This window comes from Lipotes vexillifer, unplaced genomic scaffold (assembly GCF_000442215.2).
Source record: "Lipotes vexillifer unplaced genomic scaffold, Lipotes_vexillifer_v1.1 scaffold567, whole genome shotgun sequence".
Classification (NCBI taxonomy): Eukaryota; Metazoa; Chordata; class Mammalia; order Artiodactyla; family Lipotidae; genus Lipotes; species Lipotes vexillifer.
The window spans coordinates 881,837-896,968 of record NW_006776652.1 but is presented as its reverse complement, the minus strand read 5'-3'; positions in this window follow the sequence as shown (position 1 = coordinate 896,968).

Genomic DNA, 15,132 nt, shown 5'->3' with positions numbered 1-15,132 from the left:
AATTCTGTGTCTCTTTCCCTGTGGCCCCCCTTCCCAACAACCGTGTTGAACAAGAGTCTTCATAGGAGAAGAGAAAATGATTGTCTCGTCTGGCAGCAGAGGTGGCTGGGTCGACAGATGACTGTGGTCTGAACAGAGGGGCCGTGTGGTTTTAATCACTAGAGATGCTGCTCTGGAAGAGGATGTGACACAGCTCCCAGAGAGATTCCGGGGGCCACAACACCCTGAGGCTAAATGAGGGTGACATCCAGAAGACAGGATATTCTCCTGTATCACTGTCCCCCGGGGGTTGGCCCCAGGCCCTGCCAATTATCTCCCAGCTGGCTGAGCTCAGCTGTCTGAGCAGGGGCTTGAACCAACCCTCTCACGGTGTCCCCCAGCAATGAGCATGAGATACCCCCTTTCAGGGGAGGCTGGGAGGCTGGGGAGTGACCTCCGGGGGCACAGATCCCTGGGGTCCATATCAGGTTCTCCCACCCTCTGGCAAGTTGTTTTCTCTCTTGCTGCAGCTCAGCAGCATCCTTGGCTAATCAGGAGCTGCGGCTGACCCTGGGACGATGGTCTCTGAGGAGAGAACCTATTTTGAGCTGGTGAAATCATTAGCGGTACTAATCACACATTCTCAGCCCAGACCCTATGGCCTACTTACTGGCAGCTCCCAAGCCTCCTGGGCCTGCGCACTCCCTGCTCTCCCATCCCTCCTTTTCTCCTCTGAGCCAGCGCCCTCGCTTCCCTATCTCTCTTCCTGCTCTTTCCTCCCATCTCTCTGGGAAAGGAGACCCTGGAAGCCTCTGAGGGCTCTAGTCTGCACCTCTAGGAACCCCCAAAGCTTTAACATGACCCCAGGATCTTATAAAGCTGAATGATACTGACGCCTGGCATATTCTATTATAAGGGTGTTAATAGGTGTGAAATGAGGGGTCATTCTGCTCTTGACCTGTGCCAGCTTTCTCGAGGCTGCAGAGGAGGTATTTTTTAGTGACCTAAGGTAGAGCTGGACTCCTGGGGCCTTTGCAAGAGGTGAATAATGAGCCTGGCGCCTCGGGGAGGATGGAGCCATGGCTTGGTCCTCTGAACACTTGTCTGGCTGGGCAGGTGAGGGCTGGGCCCCATCCTCATCCACTTGCTCAACAAATAGGCATCGAGCACCCATTAATCTACCAGGCCCTGTGCTAGATGCCTGGGGCAAGTGGAGAACAGGAAAAGAAGAGGGTGCTGGAAAGAAAATTAATAAGGAACCCACTCTAGATTGGAGGTAGGGGGGCAAGCCTCTCAGAGGACTTGACATTTGAGCTGAGACGTGAAGAAAGAGTGGGGATGAGCAGAGCTTGGAGTGGGAGAAGGGGGCTTGGTGGAAGCATGAGTGCAGCCAACGGGGCTGTCAGGAACTGGGCTCTTGGGAGCTGAAGGAAGGCCTGTGTAGCCACAGAGCAGGGAGGCCAGGCTGGCAGGGGCGGACAATGCTGAGGAGTGTGAATTTTGTCCTTTGAACCAAGCCCGTCTTGAGTCTGCTGCTGCCCTCTGACACATTCATTGCCCTGTCCTTGCTCTGCTCTGTGCGGCAGAGCTGACCCTCACAGGCTGGGTTTTCCAAGCTCTGAGTCAGCAGGCCTGTAGCTGGTCTCAGCCAATGGGAGATGCTGGCAGGAGATGGCGGCCAGGAGAAAGAAGCTGGGATATTTCTCTCTCTCTGTCTTGGGCAGGGTTTCTAACACTGGCTGTATCTCCTCCAACTTTCCAGTCCCCAGTGAGTAGGTCTACCAGAAATCCAGGCCTGTGGGTCACAGAGGCCCCTGGGTTCTTTAATCCAGCCTCGTCCTTTGTTCCACCAGCCCAGGAGGTTAGTGGCTCTTTGTGGTTGCTAATCTCTGGGTCATCCCATTACTCCTGTTTGGCTTTTCAGCCTCTTGAAATCTATTTCAAATACTCATCTATTGAATATTTACATGTGCCAGGACCTCAGATGACTTTACATACATGACTTTATATAAACCTCTCTTAAAACTCTATGAAGTGGATTGCACCCATTTTATAAATAGGAAAATTGAGCCACAGAAAGGCTAAAGTAGAGCTAGTGAATAGTAACACTGGGTTTTGAATCAGGTAGTCTAGTCCCAGAACTTGAGTTTTTAACCTGTGCACTATAGATCTACACCTTCCTTGGGCCAGACCCTGAAGAATGGGTTGAACTGGCAAAATCCAATTATGTGCAAGGTTCTAGAGTGAGACTGGAGACGGAATCTGGGCTGCGCCTGTGATGAGTTCTGTGATCTTGCATAAGTCACTTAGTGATGGTGATCTTTGCCCACCTATGAACTGGGGATAATAACAGAACCCAGTTCAGAGGGTTTTTGTGGGATCAAATGAAATGAAGCACGTAAAGCACTTATCACAGAGCCTGGTACAGAGTAAGCACTTGATAAAGCTCAGCTTTTATTCTTGTTCTTAATTTTGCACTCCTGCCCTGACCCAGGAGTCCAGCAGATGAGATTGCGCAGCTGGATCCCAGGCTGGGTGAGGCCGAGGCAAAGTTAGGACCAGGGGTGGGCGCACTGGGTTCACGGCACCTGGGTCTGAGGCTTCGGCTCTAAAGATGTCCTTGGGTTTCTAGCTTGCCCTGTCCTTGGCTGTAGTGTTTTTCATGTTCTGGAAAGAATTTCCCAGAAGTCTCATACTGAGCCTTCTCCCTCCACAGCTTTCTGTTCTACGGGGACCTCTTTGTAGCCCTGCAAGGACTTTGCTAGACTGAATTAGCCTGAGAATACCCAGGATCAGACTTTTGGGGCAATCTCAGCTTGCTGAGAACTTGAGGTGGCCTCTGTTTTTCTTTTCTGTTTGAGCCTCAACCAAATATGGAGCACACACATGTACACTCACACACATGGACACTCACACCTTCACACACTCACACTTGCTCATACACATGCACACACATACACACTCACCACTAAAATCAATGATCCGGTAGCAGACCTCAATGAATTGCTGAGCTTTGAACAATTTTAGATGACTGATGAAGATCCCAAATAATTTCCATTCTAATCTATGTTGCTTGACTTGCAAGGAGGTAATGGTCCCTTTGGTGACACGCTGTCCTTTCCGTACACAATTTATGGCTGTGACTTGCCTTTCTGAACGCAGCAAAGTATGCAGGAAAAACAGCCTTTGAATTACTACCAACCACTCTTTGTTGGGATGTTGGGGGCCTGAGCAGCCGTGCTGGTGGCTGGACGAGGGAGGGTGGAGAGAGGTGGCAGGGAGGAGAGGGAAGGAGGTCTGAACTTGAAACCCAAAAGATGATAATGACCCTAACAGTCATGTGAGATAACATTTGTACGCTGTCTGATTGCAGAGAACCTTCACAAGCATAATTTTCATTTAATCTTGTTATGACCTGTCATTTTACAGGTGATGGGATTTCTGTTAGGTGACTGATCTGGGGATACCCATTTGGTTAGAAGAGGTACAGTCACAACTTACACCAGGTTTTCTGACTGCTGTACGGTGTTTCTGACGGGTGTGAAGGCTGAAGAGGTTTGTAGGCCTTTCCCAGGTAAAGAGTAGTTGGCTCAGGTGGTTGGAGTCTCCCCGCTTGCATAGAACATGACTCAAGGGCTTAGGGTTGGTCCTTGAGTTGAATGATTGTCTAGCCTTAAGGTGAGACCCAATCAACTTCCAGGTTGTGGTGTCTGGGGAGAAGGGAAAGGCTCAGAGTGAAGTGATTCATGTAAGTCTGTCTCCTCTGGAAAATGGCTCAGAACAAATACTTTGCCGAGCTTGGGAAGTCTTTTAACTTCTCTCTAAATCTTAGCTCCTTCATCATCTGTAAATGGGATTGCAACAATCAAGTCCTGGTGAGAAATAAATGAAATAATTATGAAAGTGAAAGAACTTTATAAGTGGTAAAGCACCAAAGAAATGTGAAGGAATCTTATTGTATCTTCCATCATCATCATCATTATCATCACTATCACCACCATCACCATCACCATCATTGTCCCTATCACCATCATCATCATCATGATCTGGTAAAGGAGAGCATAAATAAAAAATTACCAAGAGTGTGGAGTAACACAGAAATAGCTAGGGGTTTATTTAAAATGTGTCTTCCTGGCTGCACTTCTAGAGACCCTGAATCAGGTCTCACTGGAACCCAGAAATCTCCCTTTTTAACAAGCACCCTGGGGTGATTTTGTTGCAGGCTGTCCATGGATCATACTTTGAGAAACATTGCCTTAGAGCTGTAGGGCAGAAAAAAAAAGAGATTGTATGTCACACAGGGTTTAGTGATGCTTATGAAACCTATAAGGCCATGATAATATGTGTAAGTAGTCTAGAACTTTGGAGAAGGATCCATCAATGTCAGTGGTGAGGTCACTGACAGTGTGGTCCACCCATCTCCACTCCCCAGATTTCCTGGTCTCGCTCTATCTGGTTTTAGCCACCTGAAGTGAGCTGGGTAAAACACACTCATGTGAACTTGGGTCTTGGGATTGAAACAGCAGTGTTAAGACAAAGGAAAGAAGTATTTATTTATACTACCATAATACAAAGCAGTTAATCCAGTTAATTAGCCATAATTAAACCACTCAAAATGAAGTTGATGACTCTGGATTTGTGAGCTGGAGAAAATCTCCTCTATGGCTCCTGGGGAGGACACGCCCCACCCCCAGCTCTCCTCTGTCTGTTATCCTGGGCCAGCGCTACTCTGTTCCAGATGATTCCAAATTGCTCCTCAAGCTGCCACTGGAGAATTGACTTTGGAAGTTGGTTTTTGTAAAACGTCAGACTAATTTTCCTACAGAAAACACATGGGTTATGTCTGAAGAAACACACCTAAGCAAAATGCCTAGCGGAGTCCGGGGTGGCCTGCAGGAGAAGTTTGGATTTGTTTTAGCATGTGGAGTCTGGGGCTATGCAGCAAATCAAATTGGTGTTCACTGATTTGCATGGCGGCTAAAAGCTTCTCGGGGGGGAGAAACAGCCCAGCCGCGTCTGAATTTGGGGTTCAGACATGATGAGACATGTCTGGTAAACTGAAAATAGGTGCCGGGCAGAGGACAAATTACTGGGATAAACTGATGCCTCTTGAAAGAACCTGGCTGATAGGATCATGGGAAGGGACTTAGAGGCAGATCTGAGCGTCAGGGGCCCCTGAATGCTTTGGCGAGTGTAGGGGCTATTTGAGAACCTCCAGCCCTGCTATTGTGGGAGGCATGCGCTTGTTCTGGGGAGGAAGAGGCTCTGGGGTGTTCCTTCAACTTCTGCAGCTGGGGGGCCCTTGCAAAAGAGTGAACTCAGAAGAAAAAGAATGTTGAAGCGTGGGTGGCAGCTGCAGCGCAGGCGCCCCTAGGGGCTTGGAGTGGTAGCCGGAGCAGCTGGGGGCCCAGTGAGCAGGTGTGTTGTGGCAGAGCAGCAGAGACAGCCTGGGCTCTGATCTGAGGGCAGCGGAAAGCGTGGGGCTCCCAGAGGCAGCGTGGTGGAGCATGGGCCTGGCAGGGGTTTGATCCCAGTGTCTTCGTGAGATGGGAGGGTGTGTGTGGTGAAACAAGAAGACGCTTATACTGAGCTTGCTTTGTGAGATGCAGGAGGGTCGGCCTGCCCAGGCCATGCTGGTGGAGCTGCCGTCGGCAGACTGGGCCACTTGGTAAGGGTTTCCCGGCCAAGTCCTCGCTGGGCTTTTCCCTTCCCAGCCCCTTCACCAGAGACGGCGTCTTTCGTGTCTTTCTTTTGACTTCTCTGTCTATACCTGGTGGTTCTGGGCTGTGGTCTCTTCAGTACACAGTCTGGCACATATGGGACAGGCAAATAAGACCCAGTGTCCTTGCTGCCGGGTTGTTTTCCAAGTCTTGAGCTCCCAATCCGACCCTCCTCTGCATTGGAGAGTAATTTTATGATTGTTGAATTATCTTCAGAGCATCTTATCTTGAAGAGAGGAGCAGGGGAAAGGGGGTTTATAGCATCCTGTCTGGGAACTGCCTCTCTGTTGTGGTACAGCCAGATGGGGAGTTGGCAGGGGAGCTGGTATGCAGTCTGAAGCAGGAGTTGGGCTGTTGGTGGCATCAGAGGCAGGGGCCAGATCATCTGGAATAATGCTCAGAATTGTTCTGTGTGCCTCTCTCTACACACCAGCCCACGAGGCCATCACTGGAGATGGTAGTGAGCTGGAAGCTCCCGGTTCTGAGCTCTGGGTCTGAGCTCAGGGCAGTCTCATGGCTGCTGAAGGAAGGTGGGATTGTATGAGGCTGTTCAGTAAAGCAACCATCTGTCACCAGTGATATGGTCTTCAGTAATGTCCTCTAACAGAGCCACAACCCAAGTGCCTGCTGGGGTCCTGAGGCATGAGGGCAACTGGGGAGCTGGCCTTATAATCCAGCAACTTTTCCATCAGCCAGAAAGGAACTTGCCCCTTGACTTCTCTGATTTATTTATTTCAGTCAAGCTTTTATCATGTGCCTGGCATGGTGTTTGATGTCATGGGGAAAGAGATGAATGAAATGGTCCCTGTCTTTGGGAGGGTCACCATCAAGTGGGGGGGGGGGCATCAGCAATGATACCAAATGTACTGTGGCACCTCTGAGGAGACCCAGGAGGGTTAGAAATTGAAGATGCCAGCAGGAGGGCTCCAGGAAGACACATGAGAAAGGCCGAGGAGACACACTTACCTAAAATCTTGAAAGTCCAAGACACATGGGTGAGTGTCTATAAGTGGGGTTCAGGACTAAGTGGCTTTGCTTCCCAGGAGTTCCAGCTATTTCGAGGGTTGGGCCTAGACTTAACAAAAAGGGATCATTTGCTCATGGACACCAGCGTGTGAGAGACTTTCAGACAAGATAACTCTCCCAAGTATGTTTATAGTTTGAACTTTCCCTAAGTCATCATGGAAACTTTCCCCCTGGTCAATGGATCCCTGGCCATCTCAGGAGGTACTGGAGTGGGTGGGAGACTTTGAGGAGGGACAGTCCTCATCGGGGGCTGCCAGTCGGTCTTGGAGCAAAAGCTGAGGGGCCACTACCCTGGAGTGAGTGTGTATGAGTGATGGTGAGAACATAGTGTGTGTGTAAGAATCAAAGCTGCACTGAGATATTCTTCTTTGTATCTTCTCCACTCCTGGCTTCATGCCTGCATGTCTCCAATGAATGCGTATTGAATGTTGATGGCCATTAGGACCAAGGAGTATCTGCTCCACAGGAAGGAGATGAAAGAAACCGAGTAAGTCTACAGTATTGACCGCAGCAGCTCCATTTGGAGTTTCCGTGCTCTTAGAGGGCAGTTCCATGTCCCCATTTACACTTGTTTTGGTGTTGAGCTCAGGGGAGGTTTTGAAAAGACTTGGCTGCTTGAGTTCTTCCAATATCTGTCTCCTAGGCTTGTCTTCTGCCACTTACCCTGTTTCCAGTCACTCACAGAGCTCTCTCATTCCTCTGTTCCTCTGCTCATGTGGTTTGTTCTGTCTAGAAGAGGTGCTCCCTTCACCACTGGACAACTCCTACTCATCCTTCCAAGCTCATGTCAAATGTCAACTCCTTCAGGAAGCCTTTCTTGATGCCCATCACCTGGGCCACATGACTCTCCTCTGTGATTCCCAGCTCTGCTCCACCATAGTATGAATGCAGTTGTTGCTTGTAGTTGTTACTCATTGCTTTACTTTTCTGTCTTTCCCAGGAGGTTGAGAATTCCTTGTGAGCTGAGATTGTGTTTTGTTCATCTCTGAATTTCAAGTGCCTAGAAGGTGGTTAAGCTCTGTGTCATCATCACTCAAAAAATATGTATGGAGTGCTTTCTCCATAACAGGTGCAGTTTCTCTTCTGTTAAATGGGGAACATGTGCAAGAATTCTGAGGTTCAAAGAATCTTGATGCATCTGAAAGAAACCAGGGTGCCTGGAGCTCTGTGAGTGAGAAGCAGAGTGGTGTGAGATGAGCCTGGAGAGGAAGGTGGGAGCTGGATTATGCAGGGCCCCATAGACCTGTGAGCCTAGGAAGAGGATGTGAATTTTATTTTAGAGTATAGTTGCTTTACAGTGTTGTGTTAGTTTCTGCTGTACAGCAAAGTGAATCAGTTACACATATATCCACTCTTTTTAAGATTTCCTTCACAATTAGGTCACCACAGATCACTGAGTAGGGTTGCCTGTGCTACACAATAAGTTCTCATTAGTTATCTATTTTATACATAGTAGTGTATGTCAATCCCAATCTCCCATTTCATGATACGTATATACAATGGAATATTACTCAGCCATAAAAGGAAGGAAATAGTGCCATTTGCAGAGACGTGGATGGACCTAGAGATTGTCATACAGAGTGAAGTCAGTCAGAAAGAAAAACAAATGTTGTATACTATCGCTTATATGTGGAATCTAGAAAAATAGCACAGATGAACTTATTTGCAAAGCATAAATAAAGTCACAGAGGTAGAGAAAAAATTTATGGTTGCCAAGGGGGGAAGGGGGGATGAATTGAATTTTAAATTCATGGATGCGTCTGATGGGCCAGGCATATAGTAGATTCAGTAATGGTAGATGCTGCTGCTTCAATGTCTCCTAGTATTTCAGGAGATTCTAATCACTCCCCTTTAAGAGAGAGAGCAAAAGGACAAACAGGTAAAAGCTATAGAAAAGGCAACTAAAATGATCAAGAGGGACGGGGAGCAATTAGAGTTCTTAAGTCTGGAAGGATCAAGTCTGAGAGAGGATGAGATGAAAAGTTAGCTGACCATGAAAGAGAGAGTATATGTTGAAACCCTGACATCTTAGACCTAAATTCCTCCTTCTCCTACAACTCCATAAAACTTGACAGGAGATAATTTTAGGATAACTAAAGGGAATTGTGCTTTGCCCAGTGAGTAGTATAAATTTATGCAACTCTTTATCCTCAAGAGATATTGCACTAGTTGAACATATAAATAACTTCAAGAAAGGTTTACAAATTTCAAAGATCGACGTACCCTAAGGAGCTGAGGAATGGAGTTTAGGACTTTAGGATGCTACCCTTTACATAATATTCATCCCCTGACCGGGCTTTCTGCTCCATTGTCAGAGATAGAAGGCATCAAATCTTCCAGACTTGACAGTTGGTAATTCCCAGTCTCTTTGGCTGGGCTGCTCTGCTGTTGGTTGGGGGTTCCTCTCTGTGGGTGTGGCAGGGCATTTAGGGTTGGTATGATTTTGGTTGTCTCTAAAGATGCCCTTGAGCCATGGAAAGAGTCTGCTGCACTGGGCTGCATGGGCCTGGTTGATGGGGAAGGGGAGCTGGACTTGGTGAGAAGCTTTGCATGAGAGTTCTAGCACTCATTTTATTTTTTTATTGTGGTAAAATACATATAACATAAAATTTACCATTTTAGCCATTATTGAAGTGTACAATTCAGTGGCATTTAGTACGTTCACATTGTGAGATCATCACCACTACCTAGTTCTGGAATATTTTCATCACTCAAAAAGAGGACCTCACAACTTTTAACCAGTCACTCCCCATTCTTCCCACCTCCCCCACCTCCAGCAGCAACTGGTCTGCTTTCTGTCTCTACAGAATTTCTAAGATTAACTTCACTTCCAGGCCAGCATGGCTGACTGGGTTCTGCCTCCTTCTCTAACCCCATCTGGTTCCATGTTCCCCTCTGATTGTGATAATCCAACCACCTTGGCCTCCCTCTGGTTCTTTACAAACACAACTTTGGGGTCTCATGGTCTGTGTGTGTGCATTCCTTCAATGGCCCTTGCCTGTGCTCCTACTCTGGGTAAAACATCCTGCCTGATTCCACCCTGAGCTCTGAGACCCCATCCTGGAATTGGTCTTCTAGGCTGAGGCCTAGATGGCCTGGCCTGGCCTGGCCCTGGGAGGGGAGAGATTAGAGGTGTGTGTGACAGTTTTTGGTGAACGGTATGGTACAGTCTATAGTACAAGGATGGGCATTACTACCTGCTCCAGGAAGGCCGTTCCTCCAGGGAACATCCATGGGTCTGGCTGCCTTTGGAATAAAACATGGCAGGTGCCACTCTCCAAGTGAGTAACAAGACATGGCAGCACCTAAAAGGCAGTCAGTGGAGGTGAACCACTCCTGCTGAGGAGACATGAGAAGAGAGAGCTTCCCTAGCCCAGGATTTCTCATGGGGGTGGTTCTGGGGCATTGTCTGTCTGCCCGTAGCTGAGAGGGCAGCAGGGTGGGAGTGGAGCTTCTGCCAAGCCTGGGATCCTGTGATTCCTGCAGATTCCTACCACCTTCACAGGGCTGTCTTGAGGAACAAAGGGTGTGCAGGAAGAAACTCTGGGAAGAGTGAATTGGCATACAAGCATAAGGCAGGAATATTCACACTGGTAATAATGGCGAAGTCTTTAGTTCTTGACCACCCATCTCTAACCAGCATGTGTGATGGGCATTAGGGGCTGACGAGTGGTCAGTCTTTCATTCATTCACTGATTTATTCTTTATATTTTTAGATTTTTTTTTTGATGTGGGCCATTTTTAAAGTCTTTATTGAATTTGTTACAACATTGTTCTGTTTTATGCTTTGGTTTTTTGGCTGTGAGGCATGTGGGATCTTAGCTCCCCGACCAGGGATCGAACCCACACCCCTGCATTGGAAGGCGAGGTCTTAACCACTGGACCACCAGGGAATTCCCTCACTGATTTATTCTTTCATTCACCCACTCATATATTTATTCACTCATGGTTTATATCTGTACTATCCAATATAGTAGCCACTAGCCGTCTGTAGCTATTGACACTTGAAATGTACCAGACCAAACTGAGATGCTCCATAAACGTAAAATACACACTAGACTTCAGAGACTTAGCCTAAAAATTGTGAACGCCTCATCAATAATTTTTAAAAGTATTGTTTACATATTGAAATGATAGTATTTTAGATATATTTTGTTCAATAAAATGTGTTATGAAAATTAATTTCATCTACTTCTTTTTACTTTTTGTAATGTGACTACTAGAAAATTTCTAATTTCCTATGTGGTTTAGATTTTATTTCTACTATACAGGGCTCATTTAATCATATCTGTTCCTCTGAAGGACTGGGGTGTGTGAGACTGACTAATTCTGGTTAAAAATCTGCCCCAGACTGGGATTTGCCCCTTCCAATAATATCACAGAAGGGGAGAAGCTGGCCCACAAGTCTCCCAGATGAGAATGGGGCACCCCAAACCACGAATGGAGGATTGCATTACAAGCCCCTCCTGAGGGACTCAACACAATTGTTATGATTGATTAAGGCACGAAAGCTGTTCATTATTCATGTTTGCTGGGTTGCACTTCATTCGGTGTGTCTCAATGGCATGGGAATAGGAACTGAATAAATTACCCAGCAGTGTGGGAATTCATGTAATTCAGAACTCGAATGTGCTATGTGTTTGTGAGTGTGTGCACACATTTTAATGAGATGCAATTTTCTTTCCATTTGAGAAATCCCCAGAGCGCCCCTGCTTTGTTTGCTCTGACTCTAACCAGCAGCTTCAGAGGCAGCAGAAAATGGAGAGGTGAGATGAAAACATCTAGGCACAGTCCCTCTGAAGGCTTTCTGGGGTTTTCTTCACTGGAATCTTTCTGTTGAAGGGCTTGCCCTCCTGACACTTTAGAACTCTGGCCTTTGTTCTTTCCTTGTCTCTGGTCTGTTTTTCCTGCAGTGGGTTTTTAAGACAGCATACAGTCAAAGCAGAGTGTAAGCCCATGGCAAAGAATGAGGGATCTCAGGGTCCCAGCTGGATGCACATAGGTAAGAAGTACCCACAGCCTCCGCATGTGAAAGGCTGTAAGGCAGAATGGAAAGAGCTGGGTGCTGCAGAAGGTTCTTTACGGGCCCTTAGGCACTACACTCATTAAGACATTTGTTCATCAGTGGCTACGGGACACATGATCTTGGCCGGGTGTTGAGGAAACCAAAATGAATCAAGTTTGCGTCCTGTCCTCAAAGCATTCCACCGGAGGAGAAAACGGTGAAAAAGCAACATGTAATTCAGCACTGCCACTTTGGGAAGATGGAGCAGATGTACTTTTCCCTATTCCTCCTGCCAACTACAATGAAAAAATCCTGGATGTATATATAAAACAAGCCTAAAGAGACTTTGAAAGTTTGAGGAAAGAAGGTGCACAATTTAAGGGCTCTTGGGACCCAAGAAGAGACCCAATGGTGAGTTCCCCGGGTCTTCTTATTATCTTTTATATTCACAGTTGGAGTTGAAGAAGCAGGCAACCCAGGCATATTAACAGGTGCAGAGAGACAAAAAGCCTCCCCAAAAGCCTGATCTCTAGCCAAAGGACCAGGAAAGGGGCCTCGAGCAAGACAGAAAACTTTTAGACTCTGACTGCTGTGCCCCAAACAGACACCACAGAAGAAACTGTAGCCTAGCCCCCACCAGCAAAGGCTGAGTGGGGAGCCTGGATTCTATTCTCACCAGGCTGTAATGAGGTGCCTGAGCCATGCTGGGGCATGGAGGTGAGGGCCAATGAACAGTGAGGACTTTGAGCATCACCCAGTCGCCATGACATCACCCCCCAGGAGAGACCACCCAGAGAGAATTAAGGACACCTCCCTTCCATGCTCCCAGCCAGGTGGCTTCAGTGGAGGTCTCGTGAAGGCCCCAAACTCTCAGCCCCACCCTGCAGTAATGGCGAGCCCCTCCCCACCTGAGGGTCCAAGTGGGGAAGCTGGACTTCTACCCCCACCCAGCAGTAAAGAGGCAATGTCTCCCCATCTCCTTCTAGAATGGTGTCAGAGGAAGGCAGAACCATAACATTTACCCAATCTGAACAGCAGAGAATAGACTGAAAAAAATGAAGAGTTTCAAGGACTTCTGGGATCCTAACTAAAGATCCAACATTCATTTATTGGAGTCCCAGGAGAACAGAAGAAAGAATATGGGGCTGAAAAGTCTTTGAAGAGATAAAGGCTGAAAACTTTGTAAATTTGGTGAAATTTGAATCCTACAGATTCGAGAAGTGGAGCGAACCCCAAGTGAAAAAAATCAATCTCAAAAGATTACATACTGTATGATTCCATTTTATAACATGATTGAAATGACAAAATGATAGAAATTGAGGACAGATGAGTGGTTGCCAGGAGGTGGTGGGCGTGGAGTGAATGTGTCTCTGTAAGGGCAACACGAGGGGTCCTCATATAGAAATGTTCTGTGTCTGGTCTGGGTCAAGGTCAGCATTCTGGTTGTGATGTTGTAGGATGGTTTGGCAAGATGTCTCCATTGAAGGGAACTGTTTCCATGTGACGGGGACACAGGAGCTCTCACCTTCCAAACTAGTGTATGGGAATTTACAGTGATCACAAAATAAAAAAGATTAATTGGAGAAAATAAATATAATTCAGTTGATAAGTATTGTCATAATTATGTATAAAATTCTTTGGGAGCCCTGAGGATGGATCAATTATTTCTTCAAGGAGGAGGCAGAGAACTATCAACAAACAGGGTCTTAAAAAAGGAACTTTCACCTGTCATTTTTCATATGTACTCACCTTTCTACTGAATTCCTTTGTGTTGACTCCACCATTTATTGTATTTACTGATGGCTTTTTAAAGGCCAGGCAACGTGCTAAGGGGTTTACGTGCATAATTTAAAAATATTTTCATGCAGTAATCCTGGAAGACAGGTACTATTATTTACAGATAAGAAAACTTCTTTGAGAGATTCAGACACTTAACCAATGTCACCCAGATGGCAAATGGTACAAACCAGGTTTCAAACTCTGGTCCATCTTAGACCACTACTTAGGTGGCCACTGATAGTCATCTTTTGCTATTTGCTTTAAAAAATTTTCTTTCTGTTCTTTTTTCTTTCTTCCTCCTTTTCCACCTCCTTCTGGGCTAATAATGTATTTTAAAGTGTTTTAATCTATCTTCTCTATTTGCTTTATAGCTATATGTCTGTATTTTTAAAAAAATGTCTTTTGTCTAGGGATTATAATATCCACCCTTAATTTAATCACTATCTACCTGAAATTGATATTATACCATGCTTTGTTTAATGTAAGAATCTATAGAAAGTGTAATTACATTTATCCCCAATGTATTTCTTTCTATTGTTGTCATATGTATAATTCTACATATTTTATAAACCCTACCATACATTATTACTACTTTGCTGAAGTCAATCTTCTTTGAAAAACTCTAAGAAAAATATAGAGAAATTTACCCATATATTTACCATTTCCAGTGCTCTTCATTCCTTCCTGTAGATCCACATTTCCATCTGATTTCATTTCTTCAGACTGAACAACCTCCTTTAGCATTTTTTTGTGATGTGGGTCTGCTGGTGATGAATTGTCTATGTTTTCAATGATCTGAAATGTCTTGATTTTCCTTCAGTTTTGAAAGATATTTTCACGGGGTATAATAGAATCTCTGTTGAAGTTTTTTTTTTTGTTTTTAAATCCTTTCAGTACTTTTAAAGTGCTGTTTTCCTTATTTTGTTTTCTGTTTTCCATTGTTTTCCGATAAGAAGTTAGCCACTGTTGTAGTTGCTGGTGCCCTGTTTGCAATGTATCTTTTTCTGGCTACTTTTGTGATTTTTTTTTCTTTACCTTTGCTTTTCAGCAATTTGATTATGATACACCTCAGTGAAGTTTCCTTTGTATCTGTCCTGTGGGGATTTTTCGGAGCTTCTTAGCTCGTTGGTGTTAAGTTTTATCTAGATTTGGAAAAACTTGGCCTGATATTTTATCATTCTTTTTCCTGACAAAAATTTTAAATAAAGAAAGGATCAATATTTTTTGATTTTTCCATTTTATCAGGTTCCAATAAGGCTTAGTATGGCATTGCTATTGATTCTGCCTTTATTTAAATTTTTGATATTTTGTACATCATGGACTTTTTCTGCATTGATTTTGATTTGTTAAAATACTGTGTTATATTATTTTGATAACTGAGCTTTTTGTTTTGGAAGATCCTTAAATTTTATACCCAAAGCAAATGCCTCCACTCATCTCAGCCCCATCCCTCTCTCCTAGTTACTTAAGTGCTCTTTCCAATATCTGTGTTGTCTGTGGGTCTATTTCTATTGACTCTTTTATTTACTGATTATTTGTCACATTTCATTACTTTTTTGCATGTCCAATAACATTTGATTATCTATTGGACATTATGGATGATATATTCTAGAGACTCTGGAT